This window comes from Hyaena hyaena, unplaced genomic scaffold (genome assembly GCF_003009895.1).
Source record: "Hyaena hyaena isolate Hyena2069 unplaced genomic scaffold, ASM300989v1 scaffold_346, whole genome shotgun sequence".
Lineage (NCBI taxonomy): Eukaryota > Metazoa > Chordata > Mammalia > Carnivora > Hyaenidae > Hyaena > Hyaena hyaena.
Genome location: NW_024080978.1, coordinates 616,668 through 626,541, shown reverse-complemented (window position 1 = coordinate 626,541; position 9,874 = coordinate 616,668). Strand labels below are relative to the sequence as shown.

At 33.1% G+C, this 9,874-nt stretch overlaps 1 non-coding gene across 1 annotated transcript; it reads left to right on the top strand.

The window, feature by feature from the left end:
* The first annotated feature begins 1,360 nt into the window (after positions 1-1,360).
* On the top strand, positions 1,361-1,467 carry LOC120243570. Its single transcript, XR_005531339.1, has one exon. It is a non-coding gene; the product is annotated as a U6 spliceosomal RNA (small nuclear RNA).
* Positions 1,468-9,874: the final 8,407 nt, after the last annotated feature.

Sequence of the window (9,874 nt, the reverse complement as noted above, 5' to 3'; positions counted from 1 at the left end):
ATCAATTCCTTGAAAGACACTATTTACAGAAACTCATGCAAGAAGAAATAGATGATCTGAATAAGCCTATATCTATTAAAAAGATAAATCAATAATTAATAGTCTTCTAAAACAGAAAGAACATAGTCCAGATGGGTTCACTGATGAATTCTAAGGAACATTTAAGGAAGTAATTATAATGATACTCTACCTTCTCTTTCATAGAACAAAAGCAGAGAGAATTCCTAACTCATCCTGAGGTCAATATTGCCCTCATACCAAAACTAGAAAAAAAATCACAATAAAAGAAAACAGACCAATATCTCTCATGAATATAGATGCAAAAGATATCAGCAAGAGAATTTTAATGCATAAAAATTATTTGACACCATGACCAATTGGAATTTTTGCAAGTATGAAAGGCTGGTTCAACATTCAAAAAGTGATTAATATAATCCACCTCATCAATAGGGGCTAAAAAATAAAAAAATAACATCATTATATCAACATATGGATAATAGCATTTGACAAAATGTAACATCTATTCATGATAAAAAAAAATTCAGTAAGTTGGGAATACAGAAATACTTTCTCAGCCTGACCAAACAAATCTAAAACATATCTGTAGGAACATCATACTTAACAGCAAGAAACTTGAAGCTTTCCTATTAAGATCAGGTATAAGACAAGGAGGTCTACTCTCACCATTCCTTTTCAATACTGTACTGGAAGTTCTAGTTAATGCAATAGGACAAGAAAAGGAAATAAAAGACATATAGTTTGGAAAAAAAAGAAATAAAACTATCTTCACAGATGACACAATCAATCACATAGAAAGTCTGAAAAAATGACCAAAACAAACAAACAAACAAAAAAACCAAACAAACAAAATACTGGAACAAATAGAAGATTAAAGCAAGGTTGCAGGATACAAGGCTAGTGTACAAAAGTCAATTACTTTCCCATATAGCATCAATGAATAGACAGAATTTAAATTTAAAAACATTATTTACATCAGTACTCCAAATGTTAAGTACCTAGATGTAAGTCTAACAAAATATACACAACTGTAAATAAAGAAAACTACAAACTCTAATGGACAAAATCAAAGAAAAGCTAAGTAAGTGGAGGAATTTTCCATGTTCAAGGGTAGGGAGACTCAATACTGTCATTATTGACATTAATACAACTCATTAATGTCACACTCAATACTATTTTACCCAACTTGATGTATAATAAAAATCCCAGCTAGTTATTTTGTGAGTATTAAGAAACAGATTTTAAAGTTTATGTAGGAAGGCAAAAGATCCAGAATAACCAACATAGTATTGAAGAAGAGTAAGTGGTAAGGCTGACATACCCAACTTTAAGACTTATTATAGTGCTTGGTTTGGCACCACGTATAGAATAACTGGAATGATCCTGAGAAGATGAGAATGACCCCTGCACAAGGATGACTTACTATGAAGGCATAGTAATCAAGACATTCTGGCAGTGACTAAAGCATGGACAAATAGATCAAAGAAATAGAGAGTCTAGAATGGACCCACATAAATAGAGTTGATTGGTCTTTGACAAAGGAATAAAGGCAATTAAATGGAACAAAGATAGTCTTTCAACAAATGATGCTAGAAAAATTGGACATCCACATGAAATAAAGTAGATCTATAAAACTATAAAACTCTTAGAAAATAACATAATAGAAAACCTAGATGATCTAGAGTATGATGATCACTTTTAAATACAACGTCATGCTCCATTAGAGAAATAATTGATAAGCTGGGCTTCATTAAAATTAAAAATATCTGTTCTGTGAAAGACACTGTCAAGAAAATAAAAAGCAAGCCACAGACTGGGAAGAAATCATTGCAAAAGACATATTTGATGAAGGACTATTATCTAAAATATACAAATAACTTTTAAAATTCAACAATAAAAAAAATTTAAAACCTGACTTTTAAAATGGGACAGGGGTGCTTGTGTGGCTCAGTTGGTGAAGTATCTGACTCTTAATTTCAGCTCAGACCATGATCTCTGGTTAGTGAGATTGAGCCCCATGTTGGGCTCTGTGCTACAGGGCAGAGCCAGCTTGGGATTTTCTCTCTCTCTCTCTCTCTCAAAATAAGTAAATGAACTTTTAAAAAAAATTGCTCAAAGATCTTAACAGACACCTCACCAAAGAAAATAGATAGAAAATAGTATATGAAAAAATGCTTTCCCTTTACATGTTGTTAGAAATATAAATTAAAACAAAAATTAAATACCACTACAAACCTACTAGAATGGTCAAAATCTAGAACACTGACACCATCAAATGCTGGTGAGGATGTGGAGCAACAGAAACATTAATTCATTGCTGGTAAGAATGCAAAATGATGCAGCTACTTTGGAAGACAATTGGGTAGTTTCTTACTAACCATACTCCATATTATCCACCAATCACCTGATCTGATATTTACCTCAATGAATTGAAAATTTATGTCTAGGGGGCACCTGTATGGCTCAGTCATTTAAGTGTCAGACTTCGGCTCAGGTCATGATCTTGCAGTCCATGAGTCCAAGCCCCATGTCAGGCTCAGTGCTGACAACTCAGAGGCTAGAGCTTGCTTCAGATTCTCTCTCTCTCTCTCTCTCTCTCTCCCTCTCCCTCTCCCTCTCCCTCTCCCTCTCTCTCTCTCTCTCAGTCCCTCCCCTGCTGGTGCTCTGTCTCTCTCTAAAGAATAAACAAACATTAAAAAATTATGTTTATATAAAAACTTGTACACTGATGTTTAGAGCAGTTTCATTCATAATTGTCCAAACTTGTAAGCAACCAAAATGTCTTTCAGTAAGTGAATGGATAAACAAACTTTGTTACACCCAGACAATAGAATATTATTTATCATTAAATACCAAGCCATGAAAGACCAAAAGGAACCTTAAATGCATATTACCAAGTGAAAGTAGACAATCTGAAAAGGCTATATACCAGGATCTTAATGTTATGACATTCTGGAAGAAGGAAAACTACGGGAATAGTAAAAAGATCAGTGGTTATGGTGGGTTTGGCTGAAATAGAATAGGGATGACTAGGTGAAGCACAGGGATTATTTTTTAGAGGTGAAACTAATCTGTATGATATGATAATAGTGGAAATATGACAAACCTCACAGGATACTATAATACAAGTAGTAGACCTTAATGTAATCTATAGGCTTCAGTTAAAAAAAATTAATTATATAATAAATAGCAATAATATTGGTCCATTAATTGTAACTAATTTTTCTTGCTAATACAAGATGTTAATACATGAGGAAGCCAGGAGGAAGGAGAGTGTATGGAGACACTGTACTATCTCCTTTCTTTTTCTATAAATCTTAATTTAGAGTTAAAACTCTAAAAAGTAAATTCTATTAATTAAAAAAGAAAAGAAAAACAGAAGGAAAGAGAGAAAGTCAGAGAGATTTAAAGCATGGGAGAAGACCTGCTGGTTGGGAATTTTGAGAGAAGCAGCCACCTTAAATTGTGAAAGCCTGCAATTGAGAAGAAGTGAGTTTTGTCAACAACCTGAATGACCTTGGGAGTAAATTCTTTGCCAGAGTCTCTAGCAGAAGCCTAGATCAGTTGACACCTAGATTTTGTTGCCTTTGTAAGGTCCTAAACAGCTGAGCCATGCTGTGCCCAGATTTCTCACCAATAAAACAAATGGTGACTAAATTTGTGGTAGTTTGGTTATTTTATTTTATTTTATTTTATTTTATTTTATTTTATTTTATTTTATTATTTTAAGGAGAGTGTGTGAGCAGGGGACATGGGCAGAGGGAGAGACAGTGAGAGAGAGAATCTTAAGCCGGTTCCACCCTCAGTGCAGCACCTGACATGGGGCTCAGTCCCACAATCCTGGGAGCATGACAGCCAAAATCATGAGTCACTCAAATGACTGAGCCATCCAGGCACCCTGGTAGTAATATTTAAAACAGCAATATAATTCTAAAACAATTATCACAAAATTATTGCCATTTCATAATAGAGAAAACTGAGGCCTAGGGAAGTTACAATTAAATTCATATACATATTAAATAGAATTCATACATTCCACTAATCTAAGTTACCAGTGAGTTCGATGAAACATCCATTAGGTCTACTACCAAAAGATTTTTTCACAGAGAATATGAGGACTAAAACATTTCTAGAGAAAATTAATTTGAATCCTATTGATTCAGGGTGTATGATGAATTAAGCATCATTTACATGTTTATCATTGTACACAAAGTTTAAAATTAATGAAATAGGGGCGCCTGGGTGGCTTAGTCGGTTGAGCGTCCGACTTTCGCTTAGGTCATGATCTCGCGGTTCGTGGGTTCGAGCCCCGCGTCGGGCTGTGCTGACTGCCAGCTCAGAGCCTGGAGCCTGTTTCAGTCTGTGAATCCCTCTCTCTCTGACCCTCCCCTGCTCACGCTGTCTCTCTCTCTCTCTCCTAGAGGTGAATAAAACGTAAAAAAAAAAAAATAATAATGAAATAACCTGGAAATCTAATATGGGATACAATTCTACAATATTTGCTATTTATACATTTATGTTTTTATTAAGTTCATTTTATTAATAATCATTTATATTTTAGTCTATAGTTGTTGAAAGTAAGAAGATAGAAAAAAGTAGGAAGACAGAAAGTCATGGATTTTTTAAGAAAGTATCTTTCAATTTAAATTCAGTCAGCATTCTGCTGTTACCTCTTTCTTTTGTTCTTTATTAAGAATCAAGTATTACTATGTGTAAATTTAAGTGAGATCTTTTTTGTGCATTTAGTATTTCTAAATAAATTAGTTGTTAGCCAAGATTTTTAAAGTGTTGAGATAATCAGTTTGGCATCTTAAGAAGCCTTGCCCAAGGATACTGATTCAAAATTAATGAAGAAATAAAAGATAATTTTAGGTTAATCAGGGGAAATACCCATTTTTTGTAGGTGAAAAACAATTTGGCTTACATAATGAAGACTATTGTCTCTGTTTTTCATGTAATGACTTAGTGTATTTCTCTAAAAAGCCCCTATTATATACCCTTTGAAAACTGCTTCATTAGTAGATGGGTTTTTTTTGTCTGTTTAGCATACAAGCAAATTAAATTAATCTTTAAAATTTATTACAATCTGGTTCTTTTAATGACTAAATAAATATCAGAAAATGATTTTATATCAACAGATGATAATTCAGTTGGCTTAGTCATGACATTTGATTAATCTTCACATATTCCAAATTCTTACATTTGTTATAGATTTGATTACTCCAGTCTCTATATATGATCCTTATGAAGCCACGGAGAATTCACTAAGTCATTAGAGACATAAAATAATCTGAAATGCAGCACAAATTAGTGTTTTCAAAATAAGTTACTCATATTGGAAGATAGTTAAAAGCAATGAAAATGACTCAATAGTTGGAAAAATGCATTAGTACACTAAAGGTTCTGAGCTATTTCTAAAGATGGATAACTGTTTAATATTTCCCAAATTTCTTTTACCTTGGTAAGCTTTTACTCAAATAACTACATTAAATAAAGTTTCATGGAAAGGTATTTTTGAAACATTGGCATAGAGTAATTCCTTGAAGATACATGTGTTCTGGAAGACAGAGCGATATAGAGGAAAAAGCACAGATTCTATTGCCAACAGACTGGCTCTGAATCTAAGCCCCACCTCACATGGCCTATATCAAATAATGTGCTCATTTAGACCTATACACAGCTTCCTTACTGATTAAATGAGGATAATAAGAAAGTACGGCATGTTAAGAACTGGAAGTGAAGTATGTGGATTAGATCCTTGTTTCTAGATACTAGTTTCTAGATACTAGTAATATGATCTCAGCTAAGGTATTTGCCCTATTTGATGAGCCTTATGGATAATCCTATTGCCTACCGCAGAAGATGGTTGGGTTAAATTTTTATATACATATAAAGAATTTAAATGAATACTTGGAAAAGATAAGTTTTCTGTAATAATAGCTAAAATTATAATAGTTTACATGGTTGTGATGATTGAGACTATAAAACGTCTTCTAAATTGCCTGTCATGATTTGAACACCACAGATGTCATAGCTCCTTCTTTCTTCTTCTTAATTGACATTGATTCTTCCTTCTTTTCCAAGGTAAGTTTTGATCCACTTTGGAGTTTCTAAAGCATTTTAAATAATTATTTTATTGAATAATGTCTTGTTTTCAAATAATTTAGAGAAAGAAAATCGATGTGGAAATCAGGTCAAAGTAAAACTGATGGTATGGAAGCAAAACAAAATCAGGATATTAGGGAAATGTAGAGCAAGCCTTCCCATAAATTGTGAGAACTATGTAAATAATTTTCTCTTAGCTTCCTAAAAGCAAAAATTAAAAGGTGAACAAGTTCAGCTATAATAAACTTTTACTATTTACTACATTTTAAAAACTGTTCTAATAAAGCATGTTTTCTACAACTGAGACCCCAAAAATATCTTCCATGTGTCCAAAAAGAAAAAAAAAAAAAAAAAAGACAATCGTGTTAAACACAATAGCATTCTTTTCAAGTCAAGGTGATACAGAGTCACACATTTCAGTCAAATTAATTTTCCACAAGTCTTTCTGATGGTTTAGGAAAATCAGAAGGGTTAAATTAAGTAAGTAAGTAATTATAAGATGATTTAGTAAAATGAATGGACATCCTCACTGATAATCACTTCAAACACTCAGAGTCAGAGGTTCTATTTTGTGCTAAAGCCTGAAGTGCAGCTAACCTCTGCTGCTAACTGGGGGCAAAATCATACTGTGAGAGAAGAAAACAGTGACATCCTTGTATATATAATCTGACCTGATAACTGATGAGATAGGCTACAGCATCGCTGCACTAAAATTTAGGCATAATTGAGAGTTCCTTCAGAAAAGGCAAGTTTACTCTAACATACAGATAAAATGGCCAAAGTATTTGCCTATAGACCAATCTCAACTCATACTGTCTAAAAAAATTCAAAATAAATATTACCAATTTCCAAATCAACATTAAAAGAAACCTCAGTAAAGCACCCCACCATTTACTGTTTATTAATATGAATTCTTGGATTATATTTTCATGTAGATTAATTATAAATGAGCTTGATAAAGTTAGAAATAAACTGGTTAGATATTATTGTTGTATATACAGAATGATTTACCTTTAGAAAAGTTTTCTTTAACCACTGTTCTGGCAATATTTGTAGCAAAATACTTTGAAGTTATATCTATGTGACAATAAAATCACATCAACAACATTAACAAAATATATAATATTCACTTCTCCAAACAGGAGCACATGGATCCATATCTCCTAGGAGCAGTTATGAGTCATTAAAGTACAAGTTTAAGAAAACTAGGTATGACATATATTTGTTTTCTACCAACAGAAATTATCAATTTATTTTAAGTGACTATTTCTTTTTTTAAAATAGTTTATTGTCAAGTTGGTTTCCATATAACACCCAGTGCTCATCCACACAAGTGCTCTCCTCCATACCCATCGCCCCCCCTTCCCCTAACCCCACCCTCATCAGCCCTCAGTTTGTTCTCAGCATTCAAGAGTCTCTCATGGTTTGCCTCCCTCCCTCTCCCCCACTATCAACTATTTTTATGGACTTTGATCTCAGTATACTCAGATGTAATTTCAGTTTGAGCAAGAATTATTCAAGGGGATATTTCTTTTATAGTGTTTCTATTCCAGTTGAAAAAGAGCAAAATTCAAGAATATTTAAGTGCACATTTAATACTATTATGGAAAGTAGCAATTTTCATAGACAAAAACATTTGCAAATTTATTAGGGAGCTTCTTAAATGCCATATTGATGGTAAAAATAGTAATAATAATGATATTAATAAGAGCACATTTTAATATTCAGTGTTTGTTACAAGGCCTTTCAATATATCCTAAAAACTAATGTTACCAAACTCAGTCTCCTTTTCTCTATAAAACACAAGCTGTTCATTTTAACATATAATTTAATTTCCAGTCTGAGTAAATGAAATTCTTAACCAGGAAATATTGCAATCATTAATCTAGCATAATTAAAAAATGATTTTCTTTAAAAGCTACAGTGTGGATAGATAACATATAATTTGAAATTAGTTTTAAAAGGGACATAACAGATATACCAATTCACAGTGGGTTTATAATATGGTTAAAGATTGATAGTAAGGTATTAGATATGGATTCATTTGCAATCCCAAAAGCACATTACAAGTCACTGGTATCAAGGAGCAAAACTTAGCATTATTCAGTCATTGAAAGAGGTGAGGAAATAAGCAGACTGGGCTATCCCTTTATATCTTCTGAGCATCTTGGATGGTTAGTAGTCAGAGGTACCAACACTAAACTTATAGCCAGGCATCTGACACTCTTGCCAACAAAGGAAAGAACGTGTTTCCCAATAATAGGAAGAAAATAATAATCTCACATAACAAGTGGGTAAATGGTGATGAGGAGAAAATTTTGTCTACATCTTCACAGAATATTATTAGGTTTATTGAGTTACTCTTTTGTAGTCCATTTTATTTGGCCATCTAGACTTTTTATGCTAATCAGGTTACCTAATTTTATATCAATTGAGTTTGTTTGGACATAGCTCGTATATTAATATATCCCTATGTTGAATAGAAAGACCACTTTATTTTTTTAATAAATAAATTATTTAAAAATTACTATTACTATTATTGCTAAGTTTTCCTAAAGTAAACCTATTGTGATGTCGCTGACTTTTCTTATTTGTTTCTCATTCAGCAGGTATTCTTTAAAATCCTACTGTGATGAGAACAAAGGCAAAGAAACACTAAAACCCTCTAGAAAAAAAAATCTCATTCTGTGGACATAACATAAACCTATAGGATATCATTATCTGCCTTGTGTTAATACTCAGTGAAATGCTAAATCAAATTCTATAGGCAGTAACAGCCAATAAACATTTGAAGAGGAGAGATTAATGAAAGATGGACCAATAAAAGAAAGCTTAATGAAGGAGGTGCGTCTAGGTGTCGAGTTACGGTTGTCATTTGTATAGGCAAAAGATTAGGGCAAAATGTTTCAGGAAAGAGAAAGTCTTGGGATTAAAACTGTGTGTACATACACATTGAGGATCTGTGTGTAGCTGGACAGACAGTATGTACCAAAAGACGGCATGAAGAAGTGTTTGGATAGAACAGGAAGAGGCCAGATTGGGGTAGGAAAGGTGAGATCCAGTAATAAGATGGAAAGTTGAAGCATCATTCTATGTCATTCTAATAATAGTGATAAGGAAAATACAGTGTTATTTCCATTAGCCTGAAGGACACTTCTAACTACTTATACCTCTAACTACGGAATGCTGTGGAATGCCTATTGGGTATTCTCATCAAAAGTTTAATCACAAATGAATGGGTGAATTCAGACATCAGTTGTATCATCCCAGTATCATGCTATATATAGTCAAAGAAATTTTCCAATGACCTTGGTGATAAAAGGGAATGGGAACAATAGTCCTGAATCTAAATGTCCAATGGGAAAGAAAAATTCAACATCATATTAAGTGAAAAACCTGAGAATCCATCCAGAAATTTGGGAAGAGTTCTCCCTTGTTGACCACATAAATTGTATCCCTCTCGATTAAGTGTAGGATCTAGTCACAAAATCTAGATGGTGAGGCAACCTTACTAATCCTGGTACTCTAGCTGCTTAAGGCTTTCAGTACCTCTTACAAGTTATGCCTATGGATATCACCTTTTCTCATTTCAAACATGATCTTTTTAAATGAAAAAATTAGTTCTCACTACCCTAAAGTTTCTATAGAAATTGTAGGTGTGCTGAGATGATACACCTGAGGGTAGTTGGGTGGGGTTTATGGAGACTTAGTAGGTCTAATCTGATCCTTGGGTTAAGTTAATCATAGAGTC